The 14,596-nt window shown below is 42.4% G+C and overlaps 1 protein-coding gene and 1 long non-coding RNA gene across 2 annotated transcripts in view; one reads left to right on the forward strand and one right to left on the reverse strand.

Moving 5' to 3' along the window:
- Nucleotides 1-14,596, forward strand: part of LOC135334204 (uncharacterized) — a gene marked incomplete in the record, with an annotated part of 688,739 nt that overhangs the window by 40,695 nt on the left and 633,448 nt on the right.
- Nucleotides 8,597-13,641, reverse strand: LOC135338832 (uncharacterized). The gene is made up of 10 exons (XR_010395803.1): nucleotides 13,390-13,641; nucleotides 13,081-13,209; nucleotides 12,583-12,667; nucleotides 12,116-12,158; nucleotides 11,954-12,041; nucleotides 11,792-11,879; nucleotides 11,622-11,717; nucleotides 10,919-11,408; nucleotides 9,696-9,772; nucleotides 8,597-9,557 (listed from the first exon to the last, which is right to left on the reverse strand). It is a non-coding gene; the product is annotated as an uncharacterized LOC135338832 (long non-coding RNA).

The raw sequence follows: 14,596 nt of genomic DNA on the forward strand, positions 1-14,596 counted from the left end.
TCCTCAGTCGACATATCCCTCGACGTCTTGTCTCCACTCGCAAACACATCCCTTGGCTGACTACTGAGATCATTCGCTTACTTCGTAGAAGGGATTGCAGTCACTCTCGTGCCAAAGCTCTTAATACAGAATCGTCTTGGTCGAAGTTTCGCTCTCTCCGAAATCGATCAGTTGCTGCAGTTCGTGCAGCTAAGTGGGCTTTCTTAAAGAGCCTGGGCAGTCTAATTAAGTCACCCAAGGAATTTTGGTCAACTTACCATGCGCCGTCACCAACTAAGCAGCGTATACCACATACTTTGACAAACGGTACCATCACTGCTGACTCTCCGTTCAGCAAAGCAAATTTGCTCAACACCCACTTCACCTCATGCCTATCTAATACCACTGATGTCCTTTCATCACCTTGGGATGCTCCTGTTTCACCTTCCCTTGACTCTATTTCCTGCTCTCCGGACCAGGTGCTTTCATTGCTGTCTAGGACAAAGTTAAAAACTGCCTCAGGGCCAGACGGGATATCTAGTCACATGCTGCGCAAAACCTCATCCTCCATCCATCATTTCTTCACGTACCTTTTCAACAAATCGATAGAGACGGGTGTCTTTCCTGAAGAGTGGAAAGCCTCTAATGTAACACCAATATTTAAAGCAGGCGACCCCAAACTAGCATCAAACTACCGTCCGATCTCATTACTATCGTTACTATCAAAGGTGCTGGAACGCATGTTCATAATGAGGTAGTGGAGTATCCAACAACCTTCTTTCAACACTTCAATTTGGCTTCAGGCGTGGCAGTTCTACCCAGGAGGCAATCCTCCATGCTACTCATGACTGGCACCGCTCATTGGACAATGGCTCTAGTGTAGCTGCTGTTTTCTTTGACCTGAGCAAAGCCTTCGACAGAGTCCTCCCTCACCAAGGCTCCTGAAAACTCTCTGGTCAGCAGGCATCTCGGGCAGCCTACATAAGTGGTTTACTTGTTATTTTCTAGAACATCACAGAATCACAAAACAGAACTAAGAGTAAAGGTCACACACGTGGCTTAAAATACAAAAACACAAGAATATTCTAGAAGACCAAAGGTCACTAATAATTCATTACGTAATGGCTAAATATACTAATTACAACAAGCCAGAGTTCAGTTTCCAACACTCCCACTTAATTAGTAGGATTTGTCACAAGTTCTTCTATTCCCATTAGGGTACGCAATTTCTCGAACTGACCACGAGGAATGGGCTTGGTAAGTATATCCGCAACCATCTCAGAGGTAGGGCAATAAGCGACATCGACAATGCCATCCTCCAGTGCTTTCCGTATGAAGTGAAATCGAATATCGATATGCTTTGTTCGGGAGTGCGCAATTGGATTTCGAGACAGTGCTAAGGCTCCTTGGTTATCTTCCTTGATAACAATCGGTTCTGTTGGCATCTGTAGATCTGTAAGCAACTTCTGGAGCCATGTTGCTTCTTGTGCAGCCAGACTTAGTGCCACATACTCGGCTTCTGTTGTGAACAGAGCAACCACTGCTTGCTTCTTGCTTAACCAGCTTACTGCTCCACCAGCGAGTAAAAACAGATTTCCTGTAGTTGAACGTCTGTCATCCAGATCCCCTCCCCAGTCAGCATCTGAAAATCCAGTGACTGGTTTTCCATCCTTACAGTACTTCAATGCCAGATTCATCGTTTTCTTCAGATAACGGAATATTCTCTTTACTGCAGTTTTGTGAGCTTCTGTTGGGTTAGAGCAAAATTTAGAAACTGCTCCCACTGCCTGGGCAATGTCCGGGCGAGTACGCAAACCTGCATAGAGCAGACTACCTACCATTGACTGATATTCAACATGGTCAGTAGATCCACTCACTTGATCATCTTTGACTAGCTTCACATTACAATCGGCTGGGGTAGAAACATTGTTTGCATCTGCAAGGCCAAACTTCTTGAGCATCAACTTTATGTACTGCTTCTGGTGTAGCCAAACACAGTTCGGACCAAATACAACACTCACACCTAAACAGTAATGAAGTGGACCCATGTCCTTCATTCTGAACTGCTCGGACAGGAGCCCTTTCGTTTCCAACAGGACTTCAATGACATCTGAAATGAGAATCAGGTCATCAACGTAGACAGCTATGATTGTTGTGTGCTCATTGAGTCGGGTAAACACGCATGAATCAGCGTCGCTTTGTACAAATCCAATTTGTATCATAAACTCTCTCAAAGCTCGGTTCCAACACCTAGGTGCTTGTTTTAATCCATAAAGAGATTTCTTCAATTTGTAGACAAGATTTTCTTTCCCCGAAACTTGGTATCCATCAGGTTGTTGCATGTAAATTTCCTCATCGAGCTCGCCATTGAGGAATGCAGTAACTACATCCATTTGATGGACGATCATATCCTTTTGTACAGCAAGGGCCAAAAGTGTTCGAACTGACGAAAAATGCACAACTGGTGAGAACGTCTCTTCAAAATCGATTCCGTATCTCCGTATCTCTGAGAATACCCTTTTGCAACCAGCCTGCTCTTAAATCGTTCAACTTTGCCTTCTCCGTCATACTTGACTTTAAATACCCATTTGCAGCCTACCACTGCTCTTCCTTCGGGGGGTTCTACCAAATCCCAAGTATCGTTGTCGACCAGAGACCGATACTCAGCGTCAGTTGCAAGTTTCCAATATTTTGCATGAGGACTTTTGAGTGCTTCATCAAATGATACTGGCTCGGGTATTTCTTGCATAATGCAGGCACGGTGCTCAGGTACGATTGCTGTATCAGCAAATTCTGTAGTGGTCGTGTCAGCAGATTCGGAATGTCCATAGTAGTCTGGACGTTGCACAGTTCGTTCTGATCTTCGTAGTGGTTCTTCCAGGTTTCGTTCCGATCTACGTGGTAGTTCTTCCGACCGAGTTTCTTCAGGCTCATCGAACAAGTCAGGTAGGATTGGTACACTTTCAGTGCCATCTTTTCGGTTGAGAAATCGAAAGTCAGATTCATTAAACACAACATCTCTTCGGATGATGACCTTATCAGTGTTAATATCGATCAATCTGTATCCTTTAGGATTTTTACTATAACCAACAAAACACATTCTTCGTGCCTTCTTGTCAAGTTTTCTTCTTTGTGCATTTGACACATGACTATAGGCAGCACACCCAAACACCTTGAGATTACTGATGTCCGGCTTGTGACCATGCCACTTCTCATAAGGTGTGAGTTGCTCTTCGTTGGCAGATGTGGTAGTACGATTCCTGAGATAGGCAGCAGTTCCTCAGCCCAAAATCTATTGGGTAGATTAGAATGAGATAGCATAGCTCTCGCTGATTCCACAAGTGTACGGTTTAGCCATTCTGCCACACCATTCTGTTGGGGAGAATGAGGTACAGTGAGTTGGTGTTCGATTCCGTTTGATGCGAGATATGCCTGAAATTCCTTTGACAAGTACTCGCCCCCATTGTCTGTTCTCAGTTTCATTATCGGCTCATCGCACTCCTTCGTCATCATTGCCTCAAATAGTTTGAACTTCTCAACACTTCGGATTTGTGCTTGATAAAATGGACAGAGACACATCTTGTATAGTCGTCAATAAATGTGAGAAAGTAGCGACTTCCACCAATCGACTCTGCCTGAAATGGTCCACACACATCACTATGAATGAGTTCTAGTTTTCTTTTCGACTGTTTATGTGTCAGAGACTTGAAGGGTTTGCGCTGCATCTTTCCCTCCACACATCCTTCGCAAAACGATAACTCGGAGGTTGTTGACAGTTTAATGCCAGGTGCTAAATTTCGATCGAGTTGTTGCTTGTTCAGGTGACCTAACCGTTGATGCCACAAGTCAACTTCTGGTAAGTTTTCTGTTACCATTGAAACATTTTCTTTGTCAGTTAGGACTTCGACTTCACACTTCAGTTGATACAGTTTTCCGGTTAGTGACCCCATTCCTTGAAGACTTCCTTTGGGACCTTTGATCCAACATCGTACTTGATTGAATTTCACTGTGTTCCCCTTTTTTGCTGCTGCTCTTACAGAGAACAAATTGCAAGCCAGCTTCGGAACGTGTAATACATCATACATTACGGCTTTCTTACTATTGCTGACCTTGAACAACATGTTAACTCGGACGGTTCCAACTCCCACTGCTTCAACAGTTCTGCCGTCACCAAGGCCAACTTTCTCGGGAGTAGAGAATGCTCGATACGTTGAAAAATACTCTCTCTTAGGAGTCATATGACTGGACGCACCAGAGTCTATCAACCACTTGTTTTCAGGTACTTCATCGGATACTGGGAATGCTCCTTCATCTTCATTGCTTGATTCAACTTCATCTTCAGTGATCTTTGCTCGGTGCTGTGACGTCCCTCTTCGTTTTGGACAGAACCGTTGAACGTGTCCAGGTTCGTCACAAGTCCAGCACCTTGGGGTCTTCCGCCTTTGATTTCCCAATAACACTGAATCGTGTGGTGCCTCAGACTTCAGTTCTTGGGCTTTGAGTTTGCGTTCGTGATGTATTAGCTGCTGCTGGACAAAGTCTAGTGTCAGATCATCTACGCGTGCCTCAAGTGCAGTAACTACAATAGAGAATGATGAAGGCAGACTTCCTAGGAGGGTGACAACTTGATCTTCCTCGGAGATTGGTGCTCCAATTGAGCTGAGTTTGTCAGTCAGTTCTTTCATTTCCTTTAGGTGCATGTTGATACAGTTTCCCTCACTCATTTCCTTCCTAAAGTACTGCTTTTTAAGGAAAAGTTTGTTGGCTAACGTTTCCCTCTCGAAATGTTTTTTGAGGGAATTCCAGGCTTCCTCTGGTCTTTCACAGGAGGTTATCAGGAGGTTATCAGGAGGTTATCAGGTACAATTGTGATGTACTAACTGACATAGCAATGACAGAGAATGCCTTCTGTGATTCACTTTGATGCTTCGTTTGTTGTTCGACTGTTGCATCTTCCGCAAGTACAGCTGATCCATCTGCATACTTCCATAGGCCTTTGGCCAGTAACAGATGTTTCACTTGAAATTTCCACGTGATCCAATTGGACCCGTCTAGTTTCTCCACAGTCCACTTGTCTTCCATGACTGGACAAATCCGTTGATCCTTGATCCGACAAATCCGTTGATCTTGATCCGAGTTCTGTTTACTGTTATCTAGATCTACTGCTCAGCTTAGGCGTTGCCTGGGCCCATAACCTGTTATTTTCTAGAACATCACAGAATCACAAAACAGAACTAAGAGTAAAGGTCACACACGTGGCTTAAAATACAAAAACACAAGAATATTCTAGAAGACCAAAGGTCACTAATAATTCATTACGTAATGGCTAAATATATTATACTAATTACAACAAGTCAGAGTTCAGTTTCCAACATTACTAGCTACCTCACAAACAGGAAGTAGAAGGTAGTCCTAGATGGTCACTCTTCGTCCACCGCCAATGTCACTTCTGGAGTACCACAGGGGTCCATCTTAGGCCCCCTTCTGTTCAGCCTATACATTGATCCCCTAACAAGAATTCCTCTTTCTCCGAGCTCTCAGCTGTTATTGTATGCGGACGACATACTCCTGTACAGCCCCATTAGAAATGAATTTGACGTCTTGGATCTTCAAGGAGATATTGATGCCATCGCCAACTGGGTCAACACTGCGGGTCTCACTCTCAATCAGTCAAAAACCAAACTGCTACTCCTCTCTAGAAAGAGACAGCCCCCGTCCATCATACTCTCTACAAACTCAGGTCAAATTACACAAGTGGACTCCTTGTCCTACCTTGGAGTTACCATCACAAAAGACCTAAAATGGAATAGCCACACCTCCAACACCTGCGCTAAGGCAAAATCTAAACTTGGCATGTTATACAGGCACTTCAACCAAGCAGATCAGTCCACACTTTCCTCCCTGTACAAATCACTGGTGCTCCCACTCCTTGATTACTGTAGCAGTGCCTCTTCTTCTTGTGCCATCAATCAGTTGGAGTCGTTTCAGAACTTTGGAGCGCGACTCTGTACCAAACTCTGGTCAGATCAATACTTACCTCTGCTAGCTAGTTTATCTTGGCCCTCTCTGAGCACAAGACGGTCTCAACAGAAAGTAACTCTGTGCCGCAGGATCATCAGGGGGGAATCAATTCTCTACTCGTCAACGTTCACACTCAATCCGAAACCTAACCCTCGGCATTACCATCATGACCAACCTCTACTTATCCCCTTTGCCAAAACACTGTCATATCAATCATCATTCTTCGTAAATGTGGTTCCACTCTGGAATTCCCTACCAAGCAGTGCTGTCTCTGCAAGTAGTTTACTTAGTTTTAAGGCTCATGTGCGGGATTGTTTCAATTAATTACTTGCTTATAACTAATTGTCTGCTTGCCCTTACTTACAGTTTTGTGTCGATCTGTTAATTAATCTGTCCTTGTCACTGCCTGCACTTTTTAGTTACTTGTGTTTTTTGTTTGTTTTGTTTGTTTTTGTTTTTTTTGTTGTTTTTTTGTTTTGCCTTTTGCTGTTTTTTTTTTTTTTATAATAATTCTGCAAAATGCATGGATACACTAGTAGCATATTACGCTAACCTAATGTGCGCCCTGTATATATTACTTACAATAGCGAGTACAAATTGAAAATAAAGACTAATATTATACTAATGCAAGTGACAGAGTACATTTCTCTTAAATGACAAAATCGATGTACTTTCCTGCAGCTCCAGTGGTAATTCATTCCACACAGATATTGCCTTTGGGAAAAAAGAGTTCGCATATGCATTTGTTCTGCAAATTGGTCTTTCAAACTGTATATTTTTTGTGCTTCTTAGATTGAGAGGGCATACTCTTCTTTCCAGTGGTGGATCAGGGAATTTAAAGTTACCATTTATTACCTGGTAAAGGTATGATAGCTTCAGGTACAATCTTCTTGTAGAAAGGGACGGTAGGTCCACAGTATCTAATAGGTCCATATTCCAAAGTTTTGTGCAGATTTTAAGGGCAACTTTGTACTTTTTCTATTTTGTGAGAATTTGTTTTTTGGTGTGGATCCCAAACAGGGGCAGCATATTCCAGTTTTGATCTCACAAGGGAGATGTAGAGTTGTCTTAAACATTCTAGTGACGAGTGGCCATAGAACTGTCGGTAAATTATACTAACCTGCTTGCAGGCATTTCTGCACATTTCTTCTATGTGTTTTGACCATGAGAGGTCGTGAGAGATCCACACGCCAAGGTACTTGTAGTGGTCAACTTTAAGTAGGGGACGTCCACTGATATTGAGACACATGTTGGGAAGTGGTGGGCTGAATTTTCGTGATATAGTCATGTATTTACACTTGACAAGAGTACATTTCTTTCAGACCATGCTTGGAGTTGATCAATATCTCCTTGCAATTTTATATAATCTTCAGGAGATTGAATAGGATGCATGGTAAAGAAGAAGATCATCAGCATAGAGCAAGAGACTTCCTTCATTTTGATGTAGATCGATGTCATTTATATAGATTAGGAAAAGAAGAGGTCCCAGCACTGAACCCTGGGGAACTCCTGACACAACCTCCAATTTTGTTAGGGCTACCTTAATAATTATTAGCTCTCAGTTGCTAGTTGGTACGCACCTATGCTCTGCATTAAATGTTATAAAGAAAAAAAAAAAAAAAATTGTTGTGTGTACTGTACAATGTGTGATTATATTTAAACTAAAAGTCTAATGAGATTGTAGACCTTTTTAAGGAGAAAAGTCATACATTTTTATTATGACATCATTAATTCAGATTTCTAGGGGGGGGATAATTTGGCTGGGGGTGGGAAATCCCAGGGCCCCCCCCCTTCTGTATGAAACCCTGTTAGTAGTTTTGTTTCTTTAGTTGTGTGGGTGGTTATATTGCTTGTTAGTTGGTTGGCCACTGAATTCCTTTCAACAATTAACTTGACATGATTCATAATTTCAGCCGATAAACCGTAGAACTTAGATAGTGCAGAATGATGTCATTATAATAATAATGTACACTGCAGGTGATAGCTGAGGAGAATGCCAGAAGACCCAACAGTGTCACCAAGTGTTTCACACACATGCTCGTAGAGTGGTTGCAAGGTGGTTCACAACTGGAGGACTTGTTGACAGCTCTAGAGTCTCCCGTTATCAGTAGAGCTGACATTGCTGAGGACCTCAAGGAAGACTGCAAGTGACTCTAGCCTGACAATGTCCTCTAGCCATTATAAACTATGACTGATGGTATTTATTTTTTGTTCTTTATCAATTACAAGTGTTTGTGTGGTGACTACTAGCACTCTATCCACCATAATTATACCTGATGTGAATGCTTTGTTGAGTCAATGTATCTGTCCACACAATTGCACATAATGATAAATGTATTGTAACTGTGTAGCATCAGAAGAGATCCGTCATCAAAATTAAACTTATTTATGAGCTCCTGATAATACACAGATTGGTGAAGAATGGGTGTGGCCTAGTGGTATAAGGGTGTGGCTAGTAGATCAGATCTCGTGAGAGGACACGGGTTCTCATGGGGACTGAAATACACATAATTCTTAATTACTTATATAGTTAATGATCTTTACCACTTTTATCGTAATAATAATTATTATGTCATAAAACAAGAGCGCATGCACTCTTGGTCATAATTAATTTTTAGCAGTAGAAATAAAAAAATACAACAATTAATTTTTATGGCTAAAAATTGTCAATGATGATCAATGTTGTCATGTTTCCTTGGTAACGGGCTTGTTTGTGTTTACTTTCTTGACAATGTCTAGCCTCTACACAGGCTCTCCTTTTTCTGTTCTTTATCACAATCGTTCAATAAGATAAAATACTGTATTATTCGTTCAATGAGATAAAATACGGTATTAATTGGAGGAATAAAGAAAGAAATAGACGTAGAGTTAGGAAAAGGAGAGCCTGTATCGGGAAGTCGCGTGAGGGTAGAAGGGTGGTAGAAGGGTGAAAATGAGCGTGGGCATACTGAGCTAGAGATATTGGACTGCCCACGCAGAGGTCTACGACTAATAAAACTTTGCCTGCAGCAAGCTGGACATGGACTTGAACTGGAAGTTTGCAAGCACTATAGCTAGCTATACCTTAGGCTTAGCTAGATGATCTACTAGTCTAGATTGTGTGTTTAGATTCTATCACTATTACCTTTTCTTGTGTCTTTCTACATGCTATAGTAGAATAGCTTAGTCATCATTATCATATAGCAGGTAGCTACTGCCACCAGAGCTGGCCACGCTGGTTCTCTGATCTGACTTGCAGCACAGCTTGGTGGTTGTCTAGTGCAGTACAGTACAGTCTTACTCTGAATGCGTGGGAGAATACCTTACGTCACGATTGTGGGCTACATATCGCCCACGTTCATAAAAATCCTTGTGGATCACGCGATTTCCCAAACCAGGCCTTACTTTTTCTTAACTGTACGCCCATTTCTTTCTTTGCTGCCTCACTATGTCTTTCTTATGTTATGGATGAACAGTGACAACAGCAAGAAAAAGTAAGGCCTGGGAACGAGGCTAGACAATGTCTTCAACTTGTCCCATCAGTGTCCATGATTATAAGATTATAAGAAACAGCGTGCCTACAGAGAGATGGGGGATGGGAGAAAGTGGTCGCATTTATATAATTATTACAATTATAGTACACGATAATTTCACAGCATAATAATTAGTGTACAGTTACACACCCACGCAAGCTGAGACCACACCCCCTAGCGTACCTCATCATGACTATGGAAAATAATTATCGCTGGTGTTGTGATGGAGGCTCCTTTACTGTGCGTCTCACACTGAGCACCTGTGAATGTGTGTGTGTGTGTTCATGTGTGTGTGTGGGTGGGGGGGGCAGATACATCTGAGATGATGCTACAGTGCTTTTATGCACCTTTGCAATAAGCTGGTATCATACAATAAACCACAAATAGTAAACATACAAACCACAGCTAGGGCTGTACTTGACCCCTTACATGAGAAATAGTGATGTTGTCTTGTTAATGAGCTGCAAAAAAATTAAATAATAGCTGAAAATTTAAACAATAGCTGAAAATCTCAATGTGGACCCCTCTACTGTATGCACGACACTGTGAGGCTTTTTTTAAGGAAATACCACAAAACTACCACTAAAAGACTGGTACCAGAGATGAAGCTATTATTTCACCCAAGGCCCCATGCACCTCTGGTGTATCATCCTCCATTATGTCCTTATAAGCCTTAGATTTTGAATTTTGTATTGAACAAATCCTTTAAGCACCTCATCAACAAGACAACATCACTTCCTCCTTTAATGATAAGGTCAAGTACAGCCTGTAGCCTAGCTGTGGTTTGTATGTTTACTATTTGTGGTTTACAATGTACTCCTAGCTTGTTGCAAAGGTGCATAAAAGCACTGTATGTATAGGCAATAAAATAAGTGGTCCATTTGTGTGGGTAATAGAAATGCTCACTAGTGTAGTATGTACACAAAGCTGGAGCAACCAACCACGACCACTAATTGCATTAGTGAAGTAAACACATACCCAGTGTGTGTGGATGTGTACACTGTGGATGTGTGTGTGTGTGGATGTGTGTGTGCATGCATGGGTGGGTGTGTGTGTGTGCAGAGGTTATGCATACAGGGGGTCATACAGGGGAAAGCCCCCCCTCCCTGAAATGTACTAGTATTATGAGAACACAGCTAAACCACAACAAAAATCCACTAGGTTCAGCGATCTTACAATACTAACAGGGAATAAAAAACCTCCGACACCTTGTTAGGTCTGACAACACAGAGCAAATTTAAAGCTGTTACTAAGAGAGAAATATGCATGGCCGGGCCATGGTCGTGTGTGTGTGTGTGTGTGGATCGAGGGAGGGTACAATTATCATAGAGCAAAGCTACTAATAAAAGAAATGTGGGCTATACCAGTATAAATTTACACACACACACACACACACACACACACACCTTGCTGGGGTGAGGTGGTTTCTTGCTGACTGATGTGTTGTACTTTGCTGCTGCATGTGCTATATAATTATCAAAACTAAAAAACATTTGCAATGTGAACGTTGCTAGGATTGCCAGGAAAAGAAAAGCGCGAAAAAGCAAAGAAACAAGAAATTCGGCGAGTGCATAACTCCAATCCGTTACAACTTCATTCACATGTACTGTTTCAATTTTTTGTTCGTTTTGTGCTTTTCCTGGCCAATCCTTCAGTAATTTTTATCATAATAATTATAATTACATTGTATAGTGAATTTTTTGCAAGCTATATAATGTTTGTGATGTTTTCCTGCAGAAATAGAGCAGTCTAAACACAAGTCAAAATTTGTGCAATAATTGAAAACATGCACACACAACTGCACTGTCAATCCTATGTACAACCTACTGGTTGTACTAATAATAGTGAGACGATTGGTCCATTTCACCAGGCCTGGAGGGAGTCACGTCAATACTCCTGGAGGGGGGTTGAAATTAGATACTCAAAAGTTGTGTTTACAAGTGAGCTACTAGATACGATATCATTTTGTAAATCCTCTGAAACAGAACATTTTAATAGGCCATTATTAGCTGGTAATTATCGCATGAACCAACAACAATATTGGTACAGCTCAGAATGGTGTAGGTCATGTGATAGCATCTCCTGACACCCACTCTCTGACACACGTACCTGTGTGTGCTTGACACCTCCATTCCCTCAGTCTAGGAGTAGACACCATGCAGGCAGGGTGAAGGATACCATAGCACACACAGCGATGTTGGAGCACTGTGGGAGGAGGGTGATGTATTGATGAGCATCACTACACTAGTCACCATAGTGAGACATGTGTACACACGTACCTGTGTGTGCTTGATACCTCCATTCCCTCAGTCTAGGAGTAGACACCATGCAGGCAGGGTGAAGGATACACACAGAGATGTTGGAGCACTGTGGGAGGAGGGAGATGTATTGATGAGTATCATTACACTAGTCACCATAGTGAGACATGTGTACACACGTACCTGTGTGTGCTTGATACCTCCATTCCCTCAGTCTAGGAGTAGACACCATGCAGGCAGGGTGAAGGATACACACAGAGATGTTGGAGCACTGTGGGAGGAGGGAGATGTATTGATGAGCATCATTACACTAGTCACCATAGTGAGACATGTGTACACACGTACCTGTGTGTGCTTGACACCTCCATTCATGAGGCAGTGATTAAACCTGGGTAACAAATGTGGAACACGTCGTACATGCAGTTGATCGAGACATGAGCGAAGAAATGGCAAACTATTACAACACGTCCACAGTGCATGGGCTAACTTTGTGGAGGAGGCTAATCACATATTAATAGGTTGCCTATAGCACAAACTACAAAACACAGTCACACATGCAAGGGGGGAGCACAGCGCAAAAAGCACAAACTACAAAACACAGTCACACATGCAAGGGGGGGGGTACAGCGCAAAAAGCACAAACTACAAAACACAGTCACACATGCAAGCTAGGGGGGGTACAGCGCAAAAAGCACAAACTATACAAAACACCGTCACACATGCAAGGGGGGAGTACAGCGCAAAAAGCACAAACTACAAAATGTTTGGTTAGGGAAAGAGTCACACTCTGCACGCGGCAGTACTCACTGTACCTTAGGTCGATCCTATTTTTATCTGACGTCCAATGGATCGATCATCATCAGCATCCAACAGAGGGAACAATTGACTCTCACGAATCTAACAAGTGAGAGAACAATTAGACCACTCACTCACTAGTAGATAATTCCATCATAAAAATTATTATCTTTAACATTTTTATTTCTTCAAATCAACTTGAGCTGCAATAATTGATCGTGTATGTACAGTCTTGTAGCACTACTAAATACACACATTATCTTGGAGACTGACACAAGTTATGGGGCTCTCAAACTTAGGCCTGATTTAACACAACGCTTTCCCCATAAAATGTATAATTTAAGCAACTTTCAGGAGGTCATAACTTCACTAAAAAGCAATCAATATCAAAACTAAGAGATGCATTCTGTAACTCTAGACAAGGCCTATCACATGACATGCTCAGATCACAGTTCTGGTGGGGGAAAGAGTCACACTCTGCACACGGCAGTACTCACTATTTCTTAATTGTGTACCTTTATCTGCAGTGCAAGACGTCGTCCAATGGGTCGTACGCAAACTCCACAGTGTCACCTTGTAACTTTTCCATCATATGTTGTCATAGCAACTTGTCACTGACTCCGCCCCTCTCGTGCTCTCCATCACTGTACACAATGAAGTAACGGGTCAACAAATGTGTAGCAATGGATGCATTTGATACAGAGGCTGTATAGTTTGATCACTAGTAATGATATCTATTAGCAGATATTGAATGCCAGTCATCTAAAGCAGCCTATACACTATACTACTAGGTGGTCCACTTTTGATCATGACTAGCCACTCACTTGTACTCGCTGCGATGCTCTTTGCCTCGTGATCCATTGCTGCTGGTACTTTGGAGCAGTATCCACCCTTGTTGAAGCTCCTAGAGGGAAGGACAAGTGAATGCTTTTCCTCACCAGCCGTCTCCATCTAGTTGGGCGGAGCCCGACCGTCCCTGACGGGAGGTCGGGTTGCAAGCCTATCTGGAATTTGTTCTGCGCATTATGTAGTACTGCTATGAATATTATTATTCTCAAGTGGGTGTTAACCGACTTGATGACGTATAAACCACAGGATGGCACAGCAATACTGCATGCGGTTTTGCAACTAGATGCAAGCGGAAGTGTAACCAAGCCACGTGAAAAATGCTGCAATCTGATAGGGCGCCACTATAGTGGCGCTAGAACAAATCCCAGATAGGCTTGCAACCCGACCTCCCGTCAGGGACGGTCGGGCTCCGCCCAACTAGTCTCCATCGGTGTGTGAGCGTGTCTGGTAAAGGGTCATCAAATCTACAAAATGAAACATATTTTGTCTAATGATTTGACGATCCTTTACCCACTGGCCATGTGGTGCATTCATTACAGTTCTAATACTCTGATAGCCTCGACTCCAGCCCCTTGAATAGTGGGCCTGGTATTTACTGTTGGCGCGTGGGTGGACATATAAAAAAAACAGAAAAAAGAAAAAGGAGAGGCTACCTCTCTGTATATACTGTAGACAGAGACAGCTAAGTAAAACATCAGCTCTGTAGATTTATTCATTAACTTGAGGCTCGGATCGGATACACACTCAGGCGACAAGTTAATCTCATAAGAAATTAGTTAAACCTGTGGGTAAAAAATAAATGTGGATAAGTACAGTGGCTGTGACGTAACATAATGTGAGGACTACTTATTGATTTACACAATAGATTTACCATTGAAAGCACTATCCATTAATACACACTCAAGCAACAAGTCCGGATACACACTCAAGCAACAAGTCCCTCGGATCGGATACACACAAGTCCCTCGGATTGTAAACACATTCAGGCCACACAGTTCTCGGATCAGATACCACGTACTTACTCTGTGACCAATTTTCGGCAAATGTCACAACAATACTTCCTTCAAGAGAGAATGGAACTGAACGTCGAACAGACACACCAACACTTTGAAGATGGCTTCACTCAGAGAAACAAGAGGAGAAATCACCATCACAACACTTCTTTCAGAGAGAGGTGCACTG

The sequence above is a fragment of the Halichondria panicea genome, chromosome 1 (genome assembly GCF_963675165.1).
Source record: "Halichondria panicea chromosome 1, odHalPani1.1, whole genome shotgun sequence".
Classification (NCBI taxonomy): Eukaryota; Metazoa; Porifera; class Demospongiae; order Suberitida; family Halichondriidae; genus Halichondria; species Halichondria panicea.